Source organism: Bubalus kerabau, chromosome 20, assembly GCF_029407905.1.
Source record: "Bubalus kerabau isolate K-KA32 ecotype Philippines breed swamp buffalo chromosome 20, PCC_UOA_SB_1v2, whole genome shotgun sequence".
Classification (NCBI taxonomy): Eukaryota; Metazoa; Chordata; class Mammalia; order Artiodactyla; family Bovidae; genus Bubalus; species Bubalus kerabau.
In genome coordinates, this window is record NC_073643.1 from 33,209,847 (window position 1) to 33,233,545 (window position 23,699).

A 23,699-nucleotide genomic window follows, 5' to 3' on the forward strand; every position below is an offset into this window, starting at 1 on the left:
GACACACTGAAGAATATGTCTCACTCGCTCCTGAATCGAAGTAAATATTAACAAATTTCCCTGTCTCTTAAACAGGCTAACTGAAATTTGGCTTAATCTTTAGTCCTCAAAATGTCTGGAGGAAAAGACATCAGTCGCATCTCATGGGGCAGAGTCTTGGTTTATCCAAAACACTTAGTTTATTGAAAACAGTTTTGAACTTTAACATTCAAAAAAAACCTGCTTTTTGTGAATGGGCAAAAAGAAAAAAAAACCATCAAAAGATAAGGTTATATAATATCAAAGCTAGGTAGTTGGTTTCAGAGAAAATTTGTGGATTGATTAATATATCATTCACTATTTCTTAGCTATTTTATAATACAGACACTGCTCCTAGAACATAAAAGGCAAAAGAATCATGGTAATAGTAACAGTAATATTTTAGCAGCTAACAATTTCAGCACACTATCTGTCAGGAACTCAGCCAGTGACTTACAGTATGCCATCTAATCTCTAGAACCTTCCTTTGAAGGCAGTATTCTCAGCCCTGGGTTTTATATAAGATCCTTTTCCATTCTGTTGGACAAGACTGTGAACCAGTTAATGGCAGAGCCAGGATTCCAATCTGAGTCACAGCCTTCCAAGCCTGGGGTGGTAACTACTGTAAGATGCTGCCTCTTCCTAAATAACGTGAGATTGTTTCTCTTTTTCAACTTGAGCTTGGCTGAATTCTGTTTCACTTTTTCCACTGGTCCACCTCTCTGGTAGAGGATAAGCTCCATGAGGGCAGGAACTGTATCTGTCCTGGCCACCACAGTAATCCCTAAAACAAGCACAGAGCAGGCAAAGAGTAGACACTCACTATATGAATAAATAAAATACGTCTCTTTCCCTTTATGACTTGAATATTTCATTTGTCAACTAGCTGTTTTCTTGTTCTCGACAGCCTCAAAAACATATGCATCAATGCCTAAAACTACAAGGATTGAACAATTCCATTCTCTTGTACCCGTACATTTGCAACCACAAATGATTTACGTCCAAGAGCGCCACTCTGCTGCCACCGTCAGCGTGCCCTTCCTAAGTGGGAGTCCTGGGCTCCTATATGCTTTCCCAAGTTTGTATTCATCTGCGACTGGGCACTGGATGAATATAAATGTGAGTAGAGTCCCTCTCCCTTCTAACTTTTGAAAATGAAATCCCTATAAGGCAGTTGGAGGATAATTCCATAACCAGAAATTTCACTAGCCTCAACATTCCACAGAGGTCAAAGATCATTTTAATAATTTTTGTAGCCAAAAAATTGTACCCTTAAACCAATGGAAAATGAGGGCTATTACCCCACTTAATACTATCAATCATAAAAAACATAGGCTTCAATATATAAATGTATGTTCTACATTCAAATTTGGAGAAATACATATTTGCCTCATACATGAAAACAACGTAACAGCTAAAATACATGTCAAGGATGTGCCTTTATCTTGCTGAGTTTCTCGCTGTTTATTTTTTTCTTACTCTTCATCAGACACCTGTTTTGTATTGAATTCTTCATTAAAAGGTTTTACTGTTGTTGTTGTTTTTTTCCTTTTCTCTCTATTCTCAAGCCCTTTGCTTTTTGGATTAAAGCTGCAATGTTTATCTGTATTCTCAGACTCCCCTTTCACTGGTCCGGAGGAGAGTTTTCCTTTGTGTTAGAATTATTCACAGGGCCCATGGAATGAGGGCTGAGTACAAAATAAACTCCAGCTCAGGAAAGAAAAAAGTGTTGTTTGAAAAGGATGGCTGTGGAAAGTTCACTGAGCCCAGGACGAAATAAACAAATCTAGAACTAACTTGGGAGCAAGAATATTCTCAAAGCAAGCAGCCAAGCTGGGAGCCAGAGCAAAACAGAGCGTCCTGAACATCTGTTTTGTTTTCATTTCAGGAATGAAGAACACCTTAGTCTCACTGATTGTTTTGCTCTGAGAGTTCCTTTGGACTTCTGCTAAATCCAGAGAAAACCTGGGACAACTTGGATAAATGTGAACATGCAAAGCATTTACTTCATATTTAAAAGAAGGAAGAGAAAAAGAAAGTCAAAGAGAGAGAAAAGAGAGAGGTACCTTTGAAAGTTTCAAAACATCAGGTAATATACAATTTATTCTGAATATTTTTGACACAAATCACCCTATAATTGCCATTTCTGCAAGGTGTCTCAATTACAAGAATACGATGTGGTTGTTTAAATGCCTATACATTTGTCTGAAGAAGAGAAAAAGCCACAACATTGTCTATTAAATGTCAGAAAGCCTTTGCTTTCAGTATCGAGGGCTTGGACAGAACTCAGGAAATACTTCAACTGCAAAAGAAATGTTAAAAGCCACCCTTCAAGCTACTGGAAAACCTATTATCAAATGTTAAAACCTTTTAAAAAAGAAAATCTGTGACTATCCCAAGGTGGATCACAGATCTTTGTTTAGCAAAGGTTGGCCATCACGGATAACCAAAGACAGAGTAACAAAGGATGCAATCTACCTGCTCATTAGAAATTACGATGCTTCAATTAAGAAACTCAAGAACAGGGATCTGATGACGTGTGTTCTCTGGATGCAGGAACCACAGTTACTTACAGAAAATGCCGTCCGTGTTTCTCTTTATCACATCTCTAAGTCATCATGTCAGCACTTTGGACGCTGCGAGCTGTCACTGTGTGTAAGAACCCGGGGGGTGAGGGGGAACGGGAGGGGGAAATGAACATAACTTTCCTACAGAAGGAAAACAGTGTGGAAAAATATACATCGTGTACATGCAGAGGCAGACAACCTTTCACTTCTTTTTCTTGGTTCATAGGACCAAATGAGAATTAATTAGCACATTCCTAAATCATTTGCCCCCATTTCCTCTCTAATGTGTGTATCTATGCATAAGCAAAGATTTTGTAAAGAAAGGAGACAGAAACCAGAAAGCTGAGGTCAGAGGCAGGAGCACAGATGTACAGATGTACATATAAATGGATGTTCTGAGACTGTCTCTTTGTGATGCGGAATTACAAAGGATTTTAATTCAGCCCCTTTGATATGAGCGCTCCTTTTTTTTCTGTTCTAAATACAGTACCTACAAGCCCCCCAAATTCATCTCTTACAGACTTGGAAGATTTAAAAATTTCTCCAAAATGCCACATGTCAGTCAAAAAAGCAAATGATTGGCTTTTAAAATTATAATTTAAAGCACAATGACGAGAGGGTATATTTTCATTAAAATTTAACCCTTTTTTAAGCTCTTGAAGCTCTGATATCTGGGGCTTTGGGGAACACACTGAAAACTTGGGGGTTTTGCCTGCATATCCTTCTGAGTTAAAAAGAGCTACAAACAAAAAGCACAGAATTACAATGGACTGTGTAGCCCGTATTAACACAAGGTTATGTCCTTCAATATACAACTCAGTGCAGGAGATATACAGAAAAGTTAAGGGTCATTTCCATCTGTAAATATTTAGAAATTAAATCTAATAGGTAAGGTTTAAACCGTACATGTACGGGAATTTTATTTTTTTAATGGAGTCATTTTATACCCTCTGAGAGGAATCATTTTCTATCAAGTGTAACCTTTCTATACTATGATTAATCATTCTTGCATCATGGTAATAGTCAATTAAAATTAAAAGAATATTCTACTCTTTTAGGGACAGAGTAATCCCAAAACATAATTAAAAAAAAAAAAAAAAAAAAACAACTGAGGGTTCAAAACATTTTCTTTTCCTTTATGCCAGCATTATAAAGCATCACCTCTGGGCAGTTACACAAGTCTACACATGTGATAAAATTTCATAGAATTATACAAAATAGTTGTTCATATTGAAAAACTGACAGAATCACATAAGGAACTATAGCCTAGTTGACTATTTTGCATGTCAGTTTCTCACTTTTGATACATACTGTGGTTATGTAAAGTGTTACTATAAAGGAAAGCTGGGTTAAGGATATGTGGTACCTCTCTGCTGTTTTTTTACAACTTCTTATATATCTACAATTATTTCAAAAGAAAAAAAAATCACCTCTATCCACGTTTTATAAGTCTGAATTCCCAGACATTATGTTGGAGTTTCACAATGCAAGGAAATCAAATAGCTTTTCACTAAAATTTAGATCTACAGAGCTTTCAAAGAAATTTCTGAAAGGTTCAAAAATGCATCCTCCAATTGACTCCAACTTGAGGGAAGTCAGATTAAGTCTTACCATCTTTCAAGTCCTGATCAAGGGCATGTCTCTCACTTTCTCTGATTGCCTTATACCTTTTCTGGTCCTAATACCTATCCACCTCCCCAAGCAGAAACAATCTCTCCCTTGATCTCACATCAGTCAAGTGTAGTGGTTAAGAATCTAGAGTCAGATTGTTTCTCGGATGCTATCTGCTCAACCTTAGTCAAGTTGCTTAACCTCTCAGAGCCTCAGTTTGCTAATCTATAAATGGGGGATAATAACAGTATCTAATGCATAGCATTACTGTGAGGTTTACATGAAGCAGTGGGTGCAAAAACCTGACATGTAACAACACACTACACAATTCAGCCATGACCTAGGGTACTGCTTTGTATATACACTTCTACTGTAGGAAGTGAGTAGAGGATAAAGAAGAGGAAACCCGAACCATACAGATCTTTAAATGCTGGTCCCTCCTCTTATTAACTACATGATCTACCCTACCTCCAAGCCACAGCTCCCTTGTCTGTAAGAGACTAATGATACCGGGCACTCAGTAAGCATCCAGCACCAGGCTTTTTTTGTTACTGTTGCATCTACCAGACCATAAATATTTCTCTTGATTCTGTTTTGCTGTGCTATGAAATCCTGATTTCATAGGTAAGTCAGAGTCAGCTGCTATTGCAGCTTCCTGTCTCCTGCCCAGCATCAGTACAAAAGAGATGTCTCGTGAATGTTTTTTTTTTTAATTTTTAAAAAGCTAATGATTGAAAAATAAAATTTAAAAACCACTTGAACCACATCACTAAGGACCCAGAAGTGAAAAAGACATTTACGAAACCATTCTGGTTGCCAAAACCTTTTTCTTTTTACGAGGATGGTACCTCTTTTGAATTTCCAGAAATTGAATATGTGAAACTTAGCCTCAAGGAGAGCTGTTAGTTCTGGGTTCTGAAGCCGAGGAGGTGTCCACCAACAAAAACCCTGCTGTGAACACTCAGGTCCCAGAGTAACTAAGTGAAAGTTACATCTGCAGAAGAACACCAGCAATAATGGGAGGGTCTTACCTGTCTTTAGTAACATATGCCCACAGGCTGCTGGTTAAATAATATGCTTGAAAAGTTGAGAAATGCCCACAGTAATGGCCTGGGACGCTATCCTTCCCTGTAACCATGTTTATTCCTCTGCTCTCACCTCCTCATCACAAAGGGCTCTCACCATCACCCTGAAGTCACTTAAGTGAATGGAAAATCATCTTCATGAAGTAGCTGGTTTTCTGTCCTAAGTCCTTATTGACTGTGACTTGAGAAACCCTCCTACAGATAAATCTAACACCCCAATAATTCAATATTTTTCTTCAAAACAAAAACCATTAGCATTTTATTAGAAGAAATATTTCATCTCTCTCTCTCTCTATTTAAACACGCCACAGATGTAGCACTCTGTGTGGGTTGTTAGAAAGTCAAAGAATATAATTTCTTGATTAATTGCCATACACAGGATCCAAGTTATGCACAATTTTGGTAGTTAACCCCACAACCTCCCATAAGCAGTCTTGCTAAACCTTCCAAATAAGCACATTTCTGATAAATCACTTGCAGCTCTTTAAGTGGATCAGGCTTTAAGTTATTCCTTGGGATAGATCATGTCATTTTCAAAGTGCAAGAACTGCAGGAGAGAGATTCCATAGTAAACCTCTGCTGTGGTAGCTTTGTTTCACTTGCAGGCTTCAGGAGTCTTGGTCAATATTTCTTACTTTATTTTTAACTATGTTGTGGTCTACAAAATGGTTGGCGATTCAGAAATTACATCAAGAGTCTAAAGATAGACTTCAATAAATGCAGCAGTTCTTGAACAGGAAAAGAAAATGCCTGTTGGTTTTAAGAATGTTGGGAATCCAAGAGCTATTCTTCGTGGGCCAATTAGAGTCGATCCCTCCAAAAGCAAGTTACCATTTCTCTTTCAACCATCCACTTAACTGGGTGCATGAATATAAATCACAGGGATCCCTGGATATTGGAATAGTGCTCAATTCTGAGCTATAGATACCTTTTTATGGACTTTTTCCCCCAGCACAGGAGGAAAAACAAGTTTTGGGGAACAGTTCCCATATTAGCTATTTCACCAAGAGAATAAGTGATGTGCCTGAGACAGCGGGGCTGACAGCAGCAGCAGCAGAGAAGGTCAGGTCTCAGGTGCACTGGTGGATGCTCTTTTATGCCACCCGACCTCAAGGAATACTATCCCACGTTTCCACCATTCAGGCGCCGGCATGAAAATTCTTTGCAGGTGATCCTATACCCCTCTTAAGCGCTTCTTTTTCCAGTACAAGCATAACTATAAAAAGCATCTCATCTTATCTCAAACAGAATTAGTCAACCGATATATAAATGGCAAGCAACTGGCCCATCTTGCCTTCAAGGCCAATTCAAACCCTTAGCCAACTCCCCCATTTCTCTGAAAATTTATCTTCTTTAACACCAGAGGTGTGTTTCCCTAAATGTGAAGTTATTTGGGATTCATCCAGACAACCTTTTCTTCTTTAGTTCAAAAAGTGTGGGGGTATACAAGAATTCTGGAATGGATGACAGTCAATTAATCGTGACTTTCTAGTAAAGGAAAAACACGCACTGGTACTCTCCTCTTGAATACCACATCTTTGTAAATCAGGGACAATATATGTTCATTAAAAATAAAAACTGCATTTATTTTTTAATATTCTCTTTAGTTTATATGATCTAAGTGTCCCATAGTAGGCATGTTCCACTTTTGCAAATAAAGATGATCTTTAAAATACATTAGACAAAATTTTATAAACATATCAATATCGTGTCAAAAATACCGTAAGAATGTCTCCCTGAAGCTCATGCCAAGTTTTGTTCGCTTTGTTGTTGTTGTTGTTTAGTTTTGTTTTTGCTTTTTATGTTTCCCTAACCATCCCAGCTTACTTCATTATTAGACTACAAACCATTCAATAATTGACTCCTCAAAAGTATTTTACTGAATCTGTAAAATGAGAATGAAGGGGAAAAAAGGAAAGAAAAAAACATGAACAAAAATGTCCTCTAAGTTTTCCTACACATATCCTATAATTTTCCAGTTGGCTTAACCACTCAACATATTTAAATAACCAACCAACATATTTATTTAACATTCGGCAGATGGACATGATGGAAACATCATGATTTTCAGATGTACTTTCATAACTGCAAGGTTTTCCTCTTGCCAGGATCACAACAGGTTCTTAAGGTAAAGCTGCTTCTACCTGCTGTTTCTTTAATGTCAGAGCAATGCTCAACCTCAACATGTCCACTCAGATTAATTTAAAGCCCTGACATTACAGCGGAAATCAAATCGTTCTCTTCCATCTATTTTTTACCCACAGCATAAAAGAGACTATTTTACATGTTAATAGTAATCTGATGTGGTTGTATAAATCTGATATAAATATGATACTCTGTTTGGAAATGATGCTAATTTAGTTTAAAATGGAGATTACATTTCAACTTGTAAAAAGAGCAGGATGGAATATTAGCATTCATGGCTGTTATATAATTTCCCTTTACACTACACAAGTGTTACTCAAAATCTTTTCTGAGCCTCTTTGTCCAAAGATTTCCCATTCTTCCTATAAGAAAAAGGACCTCTCTATTTAACTATAAGTTAAACAGGTGGTACAGACCCTTGAAAAAAGATTAACAACAACATTATAAATGCATTTTTGAAGAAACATTTAAAGTTACAGTGTAATAAACTGAACAGAATGTCATAAGAATGTCAAACTGGGCACAGTAAAAATAAATGTTATTCCCAAGGAAAATAAAAAGTCTGCATATTTATGTAACATTCAGCAGATGGACGTGATATTAATATAGGGTTTTCAGTTGTACTTTTATAGCTACTAGATTTTCTTGCCTAACTTGGCAACCCGAGGCACCATTTGAGTTTTGGATTTGGACAATACTGCAACAGATGTCCAGACCAATAAAATAAATTCCTTAAGGGCCCTGCTTAATTTGTGTAATTGATCAATTTTGGTTGCATAGGCCTCAGCTCACCAGCATGTAACTGCCTTCCACAAAAGCTCTGCAGCGGGAATTTCATTCCATATGTTCCGAGGGTTTATGGACGCTCTCTCTGACAATGCTGCAAATGGAACAGGGCCTGGGGTGACACCTGTTGGCAACCGGTGGTGAAACCAAGAATAGAGCGGATGGATGGTTCTGGGGCAGTGTTTGTGAAACTCAGCTCTGTGGACATTCTGGACCAATTCTTTGTCCCAGGCACTAATCCTGTGCGTTGTAGGATGTTCACCAGCACCCCTGGCCTCTCCCACTAGATGAACCAAAAATATCTCCAGATTGTGCCAAACATCCCCAGGGTGACATCACCACCCTGGGTGAGAACTCCAGCAGTACCATGGATGCTTCTGGAAGGGCTTAAGATATCTCACATAGTTTTGTAAAACAAAACACAAGACACTCTTCTTTTCCCTTACCTTGAAGTCTTTCAATCTAACCATAGTTTTACAGACAACTCACAAAAACTTTGGACTGATAGAAGGTAACCATAATATCACTTCATCACTGCACTCAGGCGGATGGTAATTAAGACATGGATTTTGAAACTGAACTCGAAGTGCTCATCACTCACCTATTAAACTTGCCAGAGTTGCTATGTTAATTATCTCCCTGTATCCTTGATTTAGCATAATACGGCCTCCAACCTGTGACAGAAATTAAAGGAAAGACCAGTGACCTCTTTTGTGATTGTGCTAATAACTACATGATAATAAATTAGTTTTCAATTTTCAGAAGACTTTACATGGTAAAAAAAAAAAAAAATGGAGCAAGTATGATACACAAACTTGATAGAAGATGCCTGATCAGCACCAACTTTGAGTCTTTTTAAACTTGTTTCCAATCGATGTAAACAGGAAATTGAATCAAACTGCAGGATTATTTACCTGGCTGGGTCCATTACTGAATAATAATAATGATGAGAAAATGATGTCGGTTTATATTTTATATTGGATATTACAGCAATAAAAGCCTACTCATCTGACATTTACCGAGGCGAGGAAAGCTTGACACATATACACGGCACACAAAGCACACATCCAAACACACAAAAGATTTTTGCAGTCAGACAGATTGATCTGAAAGAGTCATACTAATATCGGAATAAAAGTATGCAAAGCAGAATGAATGACTTAACAGTAAAGAAGTACCATGACTTCTTGGCATGTTTTATGCCTTTCTTACATCTGCTCCTGCCTCTAACAGCTTTCTTCCTTTGGCTGACAAAACACAAATAAGAATGTACAGGAAGCAGGGCCCCTCTCTGATGCACAATAATATTTAGCTAATTAGAAGAATCCTCCAGCTCATTATGCTAGGCAGTAGGAAGTAAGAAACGACATGAAAGCATGACACTTGCTAAGCCCCAGGACGGTGTCAGAGCTGAACTGGCATCACTTTCTTCTATTTCTTTATAGACTTGGTTGGGTTGCAAGTTTATTCCTTTAAAATCAGTTTTGACTTTCAGAAGGAAAGATCCCTTGAACACTGCACCATCTTCTGGCCAAACGATGAACTACAAGTTCTTAATTAAAGCATGAAAGTCCCAATTTTCTAAGCGAGTCTGCTGGATGAGTACTTGGTATATTTGATTATTCCTTCCTTCAGACAGTACAATAGATCAATGAGAAACAGGAAACATTTTCCTTCTAATTAAATGAAAAGGCGGCAGAACTCTGTTTTAAGACAGCTTTGTGCTTCGCAGTCTTAATTGTTTATCCCACAAATACTCATGAAAAGTCCTGGGTAAACTTGGCCTTTAGAATATGCTGACTGGGGCCAAAGGAGGTATACAACATGATTCTGGCCTTCTGAGAGCTCATAACCTCATCGTACAATGGGTGAATTCTGTAAGAACCCAGACAAGAAGGGCAGTCAGAATTAAGAGGGGGGAATCTGAGGACTGACCTTGGCGGAAAAAAATTTATTGTGGACAGGGGTCCTTGAATCATGATACAGAGTGATGGTGTTTCCGCTAATGAAGATCAAAATATGCCAGGCACTGAGGTAAGTCCTTACAAATATTACCTTAATTAATCATCAAAACAACCTCATCTTGCTGACGAGCCTGCCAGCAGTGGAGTGGAAGGGGGTAAGACTGAAGCTGAGGTCCCAGAGCCCACGCTCTGAACTACCTTGCTGTCCCAGCTCCCATGACAAGAATGAGATGCCCACAAAGGATGACAGAGACGTTTCTAGAAGAATGAGGAAGGGATGTACAGCTGCAGCTCTAGAATTTTCCACTAGAAGGTGACTTAGGATGGAAATCATTTTGAAGGAAAGGGATATAGCTCCGAGACTTACCCGTTTGAAGCTGTACGCTCAGAGGAGATACAGAGATCCCGCCTAGAGAAACGAAGACGAGAGGGAGGGAATTCTGGGAAGGGCTGACCTCCAGGACTTCCACAGCTGCTGCCACTGAGTTCATACTCAAAGAAGAGCAAAAAAAAAAACAAGTAGGGGGTAAATAGCTAAATGGTTCAGAAGGCAAACGGAGGAAAAAATGGATTAGAAAAACAGGTTGGGAAAAGAACAGGTTCGGAAAGTTAAGAATATCAGGGTTCCAAAAGAATGACGAGTAAGCAGCAGGTTCCGGAGAAGGCGATGGCACCCCACTCCAGTACTCTTGCCTGGAAAATCCCATGGACGGGGGAGCCTCGTAGGCTGCAGTCCATGGGGTCGCTAACAGTCAGACACGGCTGAGCAACTTCACTTTCATGCATTGGAGAAGGAAATGGCAACCCACTCCAGTGTTCTTGCCTGGAGAATCCCAGGGACGGGGGAGCCTGGTGTGCTGCCGTCCATGGGGTCGCACAGAGTCCGACACGACTGAGGCGACTTAGCAGCAGCAGCAAGCAGCAGGTTCATTCACTCGTGTAATTATTCATTCATTCACCAAAATGATTGGGTTCAAGGGCAAAAGATCATGGGAGGAGTCTAGAGAGAGTAATGGGAGATGCTGTAGAAACAAGACACCATTGAGGAAGTAAAGGGAGGAGGCATGTGGTTACTGGGCAGAGATTGAGGGCACCCATCTTCAGAAAGGTTCCTTTCAAAGGTATGTCAATAATTCAATCATACCCTGAACAGGGACTGCAAACTCAGTTTTGAGGCAGGGAGTTAACTAGCACGGTGTGCCGGCCAGGTGAAATTGATAGGGAGCGGTGGATGGAGGCAACCAGATGGCATGACCCGGTGAAAGGGGATGGCTAAGCCTCAGCTCAGGCTGCTGCCATGCCAAAACCAGAACCCAGAAGTGCCAGATGGGCTGATATTCCAAGACAAGCTGAAAAGATGGATTTCTATATGCAATCTCTCAATGTGTATGTTGTTAGAAATTTTAAAGATTTTTAAAACACTATGCGAGCCAAACAAAACACATCTGTAGTGCAGATGGGGCTTCAGGTTGCCAGTTGAGAACCTCTGGCTTAGAAGACAGACGTTAGCATGGTCCCCAGACCCAGTCATGGTTCTGAGCGCAGGACACACAGTTGCATTCACCAGGGAGGAGGCCCCCAAATGGAGGTTTTGCCAGCATCTCAACCTGAATACCCCCAAGCCCAAATTCATTTCCTTTCCTCCAACCCCCTCTTCCCGCTGTGCCTATCTGTCCGGGACCCCATTGTCAAAGTACTCACCTTTGGAATGGCCTTTCCTTAACCTTCCACAAGCCACATACTCAGGTCCTGTCCTGTGCAACAACTGGACAGCCATCCTTCTTTCGGAGCTGCCTCTATCATCATCATCCCTAGTTGAAGCTCTCATGATTTCCAATCCAGACTTCTGATGTCATCTCCCACCTCCACTTGTTCCCTATGCCTTCATGCTACTCATATCACTGGACCCATCTTTCTTTTTTTGCCACCCACAAAAAAAGTTATACACAATAAACTTTTTTGCCTCAAGTTTTTGCCTCATCCCAGAAAGCCGAAATGACTTTCCTCACTCCTTATTAAAATAAGTACAAATGATTTCAGCTCACCTACATCCATTTCTCTTCATGATAAGGCATCATTATGCCATCAAAGTGGGCTGCCCTTGTGGCTCAGATGGTGAAGAATCCGCTTGCAATGCACAAGACGTGGGTTCGATCCCTGGGTTGGGAAGATTCCCTGGATAAGGGAACAGCTATCCACTCCAGTATTCTGGCCTGGAGAATTCTATGGACAGAGGAGCCTGGTGGGCCACAGTCATGGGCTCACAAAGAGTCAGACACAACTGAGTGACTTACACTTTCACTTTCATGCCATCTAAGTAGCCGAACATTTCTCTCCAAATGAAATGCCCTTCCAAATCTGTACATATCCTAAACTTTTGCCGGTTGAGAACTACTCAACCTTCCAAATGCAGCTTCAGATCAGATCAGATCAGTCGCTCAATGCAGCTTAAGTTTTCATATATGTAGATCAGAGTTTCTCAGAGTCAGAACTATTGATGTTTGGGGCCGGATAATTCTCTTTTGGCAAGTGAAGTGCCCTGTGTATTGTGAGGTGTTTAGCAGCATCCCTGGCCACTACAGACTAGATATTAGCAGCCCTGCTCCCGAGCTGTGACTACCGAATGATGTGATGGAAAAAATCCGAGCCGTCTATTTCTCTCAGGATAACCTTCATATTAAGTCGAACTCTAGAGCTTCACCAACAGGTAGCAGAAAAGTTTGCTCAGAAACAGCCAGAGGGGCAGAAGAAGGCTGGCCACTGATTAAAAGTTATTGTGTATAAACAGTCAGCACATCTTCCTGATTTGTTCATCTCATCAAAGAAAAGAGTGCTTCCCCTCAGGAGGTTTTTGCCTCCCTGACTCCCACACAAGCAGATTTTTTGCCATTGAACCACCAGAGAAGCCCACCACTTCATGTAATTCTTAACAAATCCCAATATTCTTTCCTTTCAGACATAGCTCACAATAAATGATAGCCATGAAGACACCCTTGACTAATACCAACTGACTATGATCTCGCTTTTCCTGTAAATTCATACAGCATCTCATAGTGCTTCTTACTCATGGTTTTCCATATAGTAGATCCTTCTCACCAGTGAAAATCAAGATCTTCAAGAGAGTCTGTATCTTTGAGCTTTTTCACTATCATCTTTAACAATAAATATACAGGTGACAGTTCTAAATATTTGCAGGTGCAATGAGTAAAGGATTGTGTTATTCACTAAAACAGCTAAAAAGCCAGCCATCACCAAACTGACCCTGGAAACCAAAATTTGAATGTATGATCTCTGTCTAAAGTGCTTACCTAATGTTTTCTTCCCGTATTTTAAAATTAAATTTCTATTGACTCATATTCAATTATTATTTATTCATACCATAAACATGTCACTTTACAAATAATACTTACAAAAACCTTCTCACCAGCACACATTTTTCTCATCCCACAAGTCTGTGGTCTGGTGGAATAAGTTATTTATTAGAAAAAAAAAATAGAGAGCTGTGAATTCAAGCAGCTCAGTTAACCTTCCTGGTTTCCTCAACCTGTAAAAAGGGTATATTAATACCTACCTGCTGGCATGGGGAATGATAATTCCTGTAGGCGTAGGGTTTGGAGTCCTACAAACCAGATTCAAATCTGTATTCTGTCTGATGACAGCTGTGTGCTCTTAGTCGATTATTTAATCTCTCTTCCTTGGTTTCTTTAAATATAAAATGAGGTTAAAAATAAAATCTACCTATTGTGAGCCATCTATGATGATGTACATAGTTTTTGGTGAGTAGCAAGCACTCCGGAGAAGGTAATGGCAAGCCACTCCAGTACTCTTGCCCGGAGAATCCCATGGACGGCGGAGTCCAGAGCCCGGTAGGCTGCAGTCCATGGGGTTGCTAAGAGTTGAACACGACTGAGCGACTTCACTTTCACTTTTCACTTTCATGCACTGGAGAAGGAAATGGCAACCCACTCCAGTGTTCTTGCCTGGAGAATCCCAGGGATGGCGGAGCCTGGTGGGCTTCCATCTATGGGATCGCACAGAGTCGGACATGACTGAAGCGACTTAGCAGCAGCAGCAGAAGCAGGAAGCACTCAGTAAATGCAAGTCCTCTTTTACCAGAGAGAAACAAATGAGAGAATGTCAAGAGAAAAGAACTCTGGACAAGAATAGTTTCTAGGCATGACCCCTTTTCACGATTACTGGAAAGTTAAATGATAAGATCAGTTACCTAATATCCTAAGAATTTTAGACAAAATGCTTACTTCTCAGCCTTCACAGCCACAAAGTCAGCCCTGAGTTTTTATGGACCGAGACTCAATCTGGTTCCAGGACAAGCATTATACTTCAAAGTGTATAAATCCTGTCATTTTCTCGATTGGTCTTGTAATTTTAAGAGATTTACTTTTGTTGTTAAATCTGGTGATTCTATATGGCATATCCCAATCTTTCTGGGTTAGTTGGACTTCTACTGCTCCAAAACTGAGACAAAGCAGAACTGCAGGTGCAGAGCAAGTTGAGCAGAAAGGCAGCTTCATGGTATGGAGTGCAGCACCCACTCTGCTGCATAATGGTGAGACTGTGACATCCTGCCAGCTGGGCTGGGAAAACTGGGCTGCTTGTTATCTACCTCTCCCGCTATCCCTCTGCAGTGCCAGCCTCGACTGCCACCTTTAGGTCTGTAGGTCAGCCTTTCCTCGTCTCCTGTCTTGAGACTGAAGAAAATTCAACTAAATTCATGGGTTAGGCGGCATTTTTCTCAAAAGGAAAAAAACAAATGAGGGGATACTGTGACCATTCAGAACCCAAATCTCTTTCATATGGATATTTCATTCGCTCAACCAATACTTATCTTCAGCTTGAAATAGCATATAAATGTTTCAGATTTCCTTTTCACTGTGGCTCTGAGGACCTGGATCTTGTTTGACCTTGAACAAGATTTTACTCTCAAATATTCCATCAATAAAGTAGAGATAATGACAGTATTTGCCCACTGCATGGGGGAATTGTAAAACTTAATTAATTGAAATCTTGGATGACGTGTCCTAGCAACACCAACATTCTGCTTTACTTCCTGACCTGGATGTGAATGAGTGTTAATTTTAAAAGACAAATTCTCCAATTTCTAGCATGATTGTAGAGTGGAGTTCTACACACACACACACACACACACACATGTGCTCATCCATATACATATGTATATGCATATGTATAGCTTGGCATTTATACGAATGTGTGATTTCAGCAGCAAATCAGCCAAAGGAAAAATTAGCTACAGTTTTTTCCAAGGGAAATAATTTTCTGTTCATGTTCTGTTATTTTCAAAAGACTCTAATGCTGTTATTTCAAAACTGAATGTCCTCAAACAAGGCAAAGACAATTCTTCGTTGAATTATGCTTGCGGGTGCCAAAGTTTCAGTGTTGTGTTAAAGTCCTACAAGAATAATCCAAAATTTTTTAAATGTATGTGAAAACATTCTTTTAAAGTGAATTAAAAATATTCCACCCCTTTAGTATCAAATAACCTTAAAAAGAAGATAAATAAACATTCCCCAAGAGAGAGGGAAAGAAGGCATAAAGAAAGTGTCATCACTTCCCTCTCCCCAAGAAAAAGTTACAAATCGCCCACAAAATTTATTCTGCATTCCTGCCTGACTAAAGCTGGGCAGGGTCACTTTGTGACAAAAGAAGAGAAAGGAAGGGTTCTGATGTAATTGAGTAGGGGAATTAAGAAGCTAAGTCCTTTTCTCTTGGCACAGAGCTCTGGCTATCACATCCGTAAATTCCTGCCTGCCTTTTATGGGACACAAACAGATTAGTTATTTCTTACAGATAAATGTTTTCTCTGGATGCAGCTACTTTCAGAGCTGATTAGTTGACTAAAAGCCATAGTATTTTTAAACTAGTTCATTTATATAGATAAGGCTTTTTTTTCAAGATAGCACCAGCTAACTTTGGCATCCAGATACAGCCGCCTGTCATAGGAAAAGTACATGGAACTGAATCGAACATGGCCTAATATGCAAAGTGGGAAGAACAGATAGCTTAGGGCTGTTTATCTTCCACCATGAATGAGAATCTTTTGTTAATTTCAATAACATTCTGTCTTAACACCTAACGAAGTGTTAGATGTGATATATAAACATTTGTATTGATATGCTATGAATTTTAATATTATTTAACTGAATTTTATTAAATTATTTTCTACCTCGGCAGTATATATCCATTAACATTTTTAAGGAGGAGAGAAAGACACCATATGTAAAATATCAAGTGTGTCTTAAAAAGAAGAAAAGGATAAAGAGTTCTCTCTAAAAACACATACTCAAAAAGAAAATAAAAATAGAAAAATCTAAAAGGGATCATAACTCCTGATAAAGAACAGATACAGCTTTTAAGAAGCTACCAAATCCTTCTTTCCATTGTGGAAACCCAGTTTTTATTCATCTTCCTCATTCATCTAAGGCAAATACGTGTGTCTGTTTTGTTTACAACTAGATTCTAACAGTCTAGAACATGGCCTGACATATAGCAGGTGCTTGACAAATCTCTGCTGAATAACAGAACAAAAGAAGAGAGCTTGTCAAGGCAGGATATCAAATCTGAGATTGGGAAAAGGCAATAGGAATTCCAAGAAGCCCTTCATCTGTCACTTCAGGTGTGCTAAGAAGGAGAAGAAAGAAAAAGAAGATCAAAATCAACCAGTCAATGAGGCTCTGGATCAGTGCGTACAGAAGCCAAGAGTAAGAAAGCAAAGCACCCAAAGGATAATCGGAATATTACGCTCCTCGTTCAGAAGAGTAAGACCATCTCACTTTCAACAACAACGAAAAAGTAGAACTGAAGTAGCTAGAAGAAATAATATCTAAAAATTGCTACATAGTAAGAGGCTCAACAAATATCTCTGAATAAATGAAAGGCTGTCTACCCACACAGCCACTGACTCAGCACTGCGATGCCAAACCATTAATTGTCCTCAAGGAGCTCATAGACCAGAGGGGAAGGGATAAACAGGCAGATTCCAATTCCAATAGAAAAGAAAGAAAATGTAAGTAAGAAAGGTGACAAAACTTCAAGAGGTAGGGGACATATGTATACCTATGGCTGATTCATGTTGAGGTTTGACAAAAAACAAATTCTGTAAAGCAATTATCATTCAGTCAAAAAATAAATTTATTAAATTTTTTTTAAAAAGGAAAACTGATCTTTTTTCCAACATATGACACATTTGGAATTTGTGCAAAAATCATATATTTCTTAGAAAAGACACAACCAAATCACAAGTTTTTAACTATTATGGAAACTTCAAACATATACAAACTTAAATATGCACATATCCAACCATTATCCAGGGTCAAAGTCGTTTCATTTATACCTCTGTTTCACTGATTCCCATATCACCACTCTAACCTCTGGATCATTTTGAAACAAATCTCCAACACTGTGTCATACATCTGCAAAGAGTTCAGTGAGTATTTCTAAAATATAAGAAGAGTTTAAAAAACATAACTATCATGCTAATAGCATGTCCAAAAAGCTAACACTAATTTCACCACATCGTCAAACATCCAGGCAAATTTCAAAATTCTCTGATATTCTCTGAAAATTCTCTGATAGCTACACAATAGCATTTTTTAAAATTAGAGATTAATTGTCACATTTGAAAACAGTATGGCACAGGGAACAATACTCGGTAGTGTATAATAACCTACAAGGGAAAAGAATCCAAAAAGTATATATTTATATGGGCTTCCCTGGTGGCTCAGACAATAAAGAATCCACCTGCAAGAGGAGACCTGGGTTCAATCCCTGGGTCCAGAAGACCCCCTGGAGAAGGGAATGGCTACCCACTCTAATATCCTTGCCTGGAGAAATCCACGGACAGAGGATCCTGGCGGGCTACAGTCCATGGGGTCACAAAGGGTCGGACACAACTGAGTGACTAACACTTTCATATATACATACACACACACACACACACACACATATATATATATAATTGAATCACTATGCTGTACACCTAAAACTAACACGATACTGCTATAAATGAACTAACTACAAATTTTAAAAAGGGGAGGGGAAAAGGAAAGAAAACAGAAATATTTCAGCCAAGTCTAGATTTCTGACTTCTCTCTTAACAAAAATATCTGGCAACACTGAGGGCACACTGTGGAGCATTGAGCAGAAATGATGGAGCCACTTCCCCCTTTAGGCAGGTCTTGAATGCTCCAGTCACCACACTCCTCACCACCCCTACTGTCTTGCCCACTGCACACTCCACACACTTACATCACTGATCTGGCTTTTGGACACAACTGAGTCTACAATTCTAAATCTAAGCTAATGGAAATTTTGGATGATTGGAACCTCTCCTAGAGCTTTTGGGTAACTGATGTCTTAAGTGGTGGCCACAGCTATGATTTAGCTTTACAGACTTGAGTAAGTCACAGACAGAACAGAAAGGAACAACCCTGAAGACAAATGCTCACTTTTGAGGGTCAAACCAGGGACAGAACAGGGAAGATGCAAAATCAACAGACAAGGAAGCCAAGAGAGGGAACGGAGGAGTTATGAGGTACAGATTGATTTGATTAGTTCAAGAATTATTTGGAGAACCAAATTATGTGCTGGGCTTTCCTCTTTGCAAGGTATGCCAAGACCCAAAGATGGGTAATGTTGCTTTTAAAGGAGTTATGCCAAGTCCAACACTACATAAAGCCTTCCCACCTTCCATATTTGTCAGTTTTGAAATGTGAGAATGCAAGCCCGGTAGGTTAAATTAAAAGTGTAGTCACCGGGGCGACATATTAATGCTCTTAAAATTGAAACGAAAATTAAAATCTAAAATAAGATCTCTTGCACTCACCTATATCTATTAATATATGTTGACTCCTTCTTAGAGAGGCTGGAATGCTTGAGACTCAACGTAAGAAAATAAAATGGTGTGTGTTTCACAACCAGATACTATTCAAAATTAAAAGAGCTTAATTTTAAGAATGGTGCAAGAAAAGACATATAATTTGCTTGCTATGCACACAGTAGATTAAAAACTAAAAAAGCCAATGAGTGTGAAATATTAAATATTTACTTCTCAGGGTATTTTTGTGCACTCTGATATTAATGGGCAATAATAATTACTGTACCTTATCCAAAACACACCTAGACTGAGAAATTAAATTCCCAGCATATGGAGAGAAATATTGGTCGATGCACATGCTTAATTCCCATTATGTTAACAGAACCAGAGGAAATGCACCTATGGAAAAAAAGAGATCCCTTCAGAAACTTAATATAATGGGAAATCTGGAAATATCTTTTCCTCTGGAATAGATGAATTAATTCCATTAAAATTTCTCAAAATAAATATGCATCCAGACAGAAAAGTTGAGTATGTAAATGATTTCATAGAAAATAACTCACAAAATTGATACTTGTCAGTCTCCTTGAAGATTAAAAATGTGAAGATGGCTTGAGACCCTACGAGGAAGCTCAGTCAAGGAAATCAGTCATCCATCTGAGACCCCCACCATCACTCACATCTTTAATAGGAGATGTGTTGCCCTTCTGTTCCCTTTTCTATTTGCTAATTCTAATTCCCCATCAAAGAGTTTATCTGACCACAGGAATAGGAAGCCCAGTGGATATCAGAGCCACGTCTCCGTATGACACATGGAAAAGGTGATCAGCACTGGAGGAGTGGGTAAAGAAATTCACGATCAAGAGGCTGGAGCGCTGGTGCAAGTTCTACACTTTAGCCACTTGGATGACCTTGATCTTGACCTGAGTATTTAAACCCATAAAGAAGGATGGTAATAATCCCTTATCCACCTACTTCACAAAATTGAAAGTCTCCAAAAGAATATGTATATGTGAAGGTAACTGCAAATAAGAGAGCTTTCTACAACTGCAAGTGCCTTAAGTAATTTAGGGCTGTAGGTTCTGTTTTTCAGAGCTCTGCTTCATTTATTATTATTTGTTTTGTCTTCTGGCCTTTTTTCAAATATCAGAGTCATACACATCAGTATAAACAAATTAGAACAAGATAAGCAGACTGAAGAGGGGATGTTAATCATGCTGTCACCATCCCAAAATAATGCCCATGAATATTGTACGTACGTATCGAACTCAGCCAGGGTTACCTCCCCACTCCAGGGGACATCTGGCAATTTCTGGAGACCTTTTTGGTTATTCACAATTGAGGAAGAGGTAGATCAGAAGTGCTGCTAGCATCTAGTGAGCACTGGCCCTGGAGGCTGCTAAGCATCCTACGGTGCACAGGACAGCCGTCTCCACTAAAGAATTATTCAACCCCAAATGTCGCTAGAGCCAAGAATGAGAAACCCTGATTTAATTTACATGCAAGTATGTGTATGTAGCTATCATATGCAGCATTAATGCTAAAGGGGCATTCTAAATTTTCATCAAATTAAGCTAGGTGGGATGGCAACCCTAGAATCCTACATTTAGCCAAAGTCTAGCCAAAGCGTAAGGCTATAAGTGAAATTTAACACAGAAATCACAAAATATTTCTCCATATATATTTAATGGAGGCAAGGCTTATGATAATATGACACTATTTATTATTTACTCTTCCAACTTGTTCACTAACTGCAAGAAGATGCTGGGCTGATAGATGAAGAGAGACAGGACGGCTTTTGCTCAAGCAGAGTTAGGAGTGACTTCTTGGTATCCTGATGCTGCAATGACGTCACACTGACATCAGACTGGTTACCAAGACGACACAAGAAATTCAAATTATTATGGCGGCACTGTTAAAGTGAAAACGTTATTGGGGGTAATCTTTCTTTTTTTGCTTTTCTTATGAATAAGTAGTTATACAGTTAAGGAAATAAGTTTTCTATTCTAAATTCTCTTTACTAAAAGTAAGTATTACTTTTGATATGGCCAATAAATCAAACATCAAAACATGACCAAAATAAAGTGAATAATTAAGTTAATAGAAATAGAAAGATCTCAAATAGAAAAGAGGTTCTACAATTTCTTCTTAAAGAACATTGTAGAAAAAGATAACAGTTCAATGAGATCATCATGATCAAAATTAGAATTACCATCTTATTTTTCACTTAATAATATATAAAACACATCTTTACATGACATATTTATATATATACACACATACATAAACATAGATGTATCCTTTAATAGCACAAAATACTTCATTGTATGAATGTCCATAATTTACTTAACACCTCACTATACATATTTTCAGAGAAGGCGATGGCACCCCACTCCAGTACTCTTGCCTGGAAAATCCCATGGACGGAGGAGGCTGGTAGGCTGCAGTCCATGGGGTCACGATGAGTCAGACACGAATGAAGCGACTTAGCAGCAGCAGCAGCATACAAATTTTAATTTCCAGTCGTGCATTAAACAATGCTAATTTGAACATCTTCATTGTTAAGTCCTTTAGTATGTCTTGAATTATGCTGTTAAATTGGTAGAAGATGAATTAGAAGTCAAAGTGTATGGTTCATATAGGCATTTCCCTTCAAGAGATTTTATTGGAAGGCAAAATTCAAGTTCACCTTTATATCTGCTGTTTTACCTTTTCTAACAATGTAACTCTACTTCCAAAAGTCATGCCAACTGCAATTGGTAGTGAGCAGGATTTTTTTCAGTGACACGGACTACTTTATGCAACAAGAGATATCCCACAGCTTGTCCAAAAACTGCCTATATTAAAGTGACTGCCAGGTTTTGATTCAACTGAGTACGGATCACTGAATTATCATTCAGGTAAAAGTTCACAGAGACAGACCCATAGCAAATCTGATTCAGCCACGAGAGGAGCCCTTATTAGCAATTTGTCATTCCTTCAAACTAACCTCCTAACCTCACCCAACTGTCTATGTGTCAATTTAATTTACACACATAATTAATTTTTTAAATGTTGTCCCCAAGCACCAAGCCTCCTCTTTCTGATGGGTTCTCAGCAAACACTCATGGAGACAAACACTATTCAAAGTTTCTGACCTTGCTTTTGCTGTCCCTATTGTCAAGACTTTTACCTTTATTCTTCTTCTGAGACTTGCTCAGCTGAACTAGAAGACACTGGAAGTGGTTTGGCCAACACAATGCAAAACACATAAGGTCCCCAAGGTCCCCCACACGTTGGTGTGAGGAATTACGAAATAACTACACTGAGGTTTTTAAAAGTCATTACAGTAGACCATGTTTGTCCCTGGGCATATATGCCATTCATACAAAATATTTCTAATTCAGTGGAAAGGCTTCCTCAAATGTGACGAGGGCGCCATATTTCAATAATCTGAACCATGATGTCACGGTGCTGCAGTTCTCCTCTCTGGCCACTAGGGTGTCATTTTCTACTCCAAAGGGGAATTGGCTAGATGAGGCCTCTAGCCTATAATACCTCCCTCCAAGTGTGAATTTATTCTTTCCCGCCTCGCAAGCAATTTTTACTTTTCCAGCTTGGCACATAGAATCTTGCAAGTCTCCCTGGAAGGTGACTCATATTTAAATATGAATGGGGCAGCTGGCTTCTGTTATCTTAAAGGGTTATATTATGTCACTGCACATTTTCAACTGGGGTAAAAACAAACTGTGCTCTTTCCACACATCAATTCCAGTAATATATATATTTGTATAAGATCACAGGGACTTATAAAGTGTCTGAAATTTTTCCAACTCCAAAAATTAAGACCAATATACTAGGTTTCTTAAGAATTCAGCAACTACTAAAAATATCCCTTTGTTACCTGCCTTGCAGTTTAGGATTATTTCTCTGAAAAAGGATTAATCTCCAAAATATACAAGCAGCTCATGCAATTCAATACCAGAAAACAAACAACCCAATCAAAAAGTGGGCAGAAGACCTTAACAGACATTTCTCCAAAGAAGACATACAGATGGCTAATAAACACATGAAAAGATGCTCAATATTACTCATTACTAGAAACATGCAAATCAAAACCACAATGAGGTATTATCTCACTCCGGTCAGAACGGCCATCATCCAAAAGTCTACAAACAACAAACGCTAGAGAGCGTATGGAGAAAAGGCAACCCTCTTACACTGCTGGTAGAAATGTACATTGGCAGAGCAACTATGGAAGACAGTATGGAAATTCCTTAAAAAACAGAGAATAAAATTGCCATATGACCCAACAAACCCACTACTGGGCATATACCCTGAGAAAATCATAATTCAAAGACACATGTACCCCAGAGTTCACTGCAGCACTATGTACAATAGCTAGGACATGGAAGCCACCTAGATGTCCATAGGAAGATGAATGGATAAGGAAGTTGTGGTACATAATATACAATGGAATATTACTCAGCTATAGAAAGGAATGTATTTGAGACAGCTCTAATGACGGGGATGAACCTGAAGCCTATTATACTGAGTGAAGTCAGTCAGAAAGAGAAAGACAAGTACTGTATATTAATGCATATATATGGAATTTAATAAGATGGTACTGGTACTGATAAACTTATTTGCACTGTGCAAAGGAGACACAGGTGTAAAGAACAAACTTTTGGAC

General features: G+C 38.9%; 1 long non-coding RNA gene across 1 annotated transcript; it reads right to left on the reverse strand.

Moving 5' to 3' along the window:
* Positions 1-6,796: 6,796 nt before the first annotated feature.
* Positions 6,797-11,366, reverse strand: LOC129634883 (uncharacterized). The gene is made up of 3 exons (XR_008705969.1): positions 10,544-11,366; positions 8,814-8,886; positions 6,797-7,166 (listed from the first exon to the last, which is right to left on the reverse strand). It is a non-coding gene; the product is annotated as an uncharacterized LOC129634883 (long non-coding RNA).
* Positions 11,367-23,699: the final 12,333 nt, after the last annotated feature.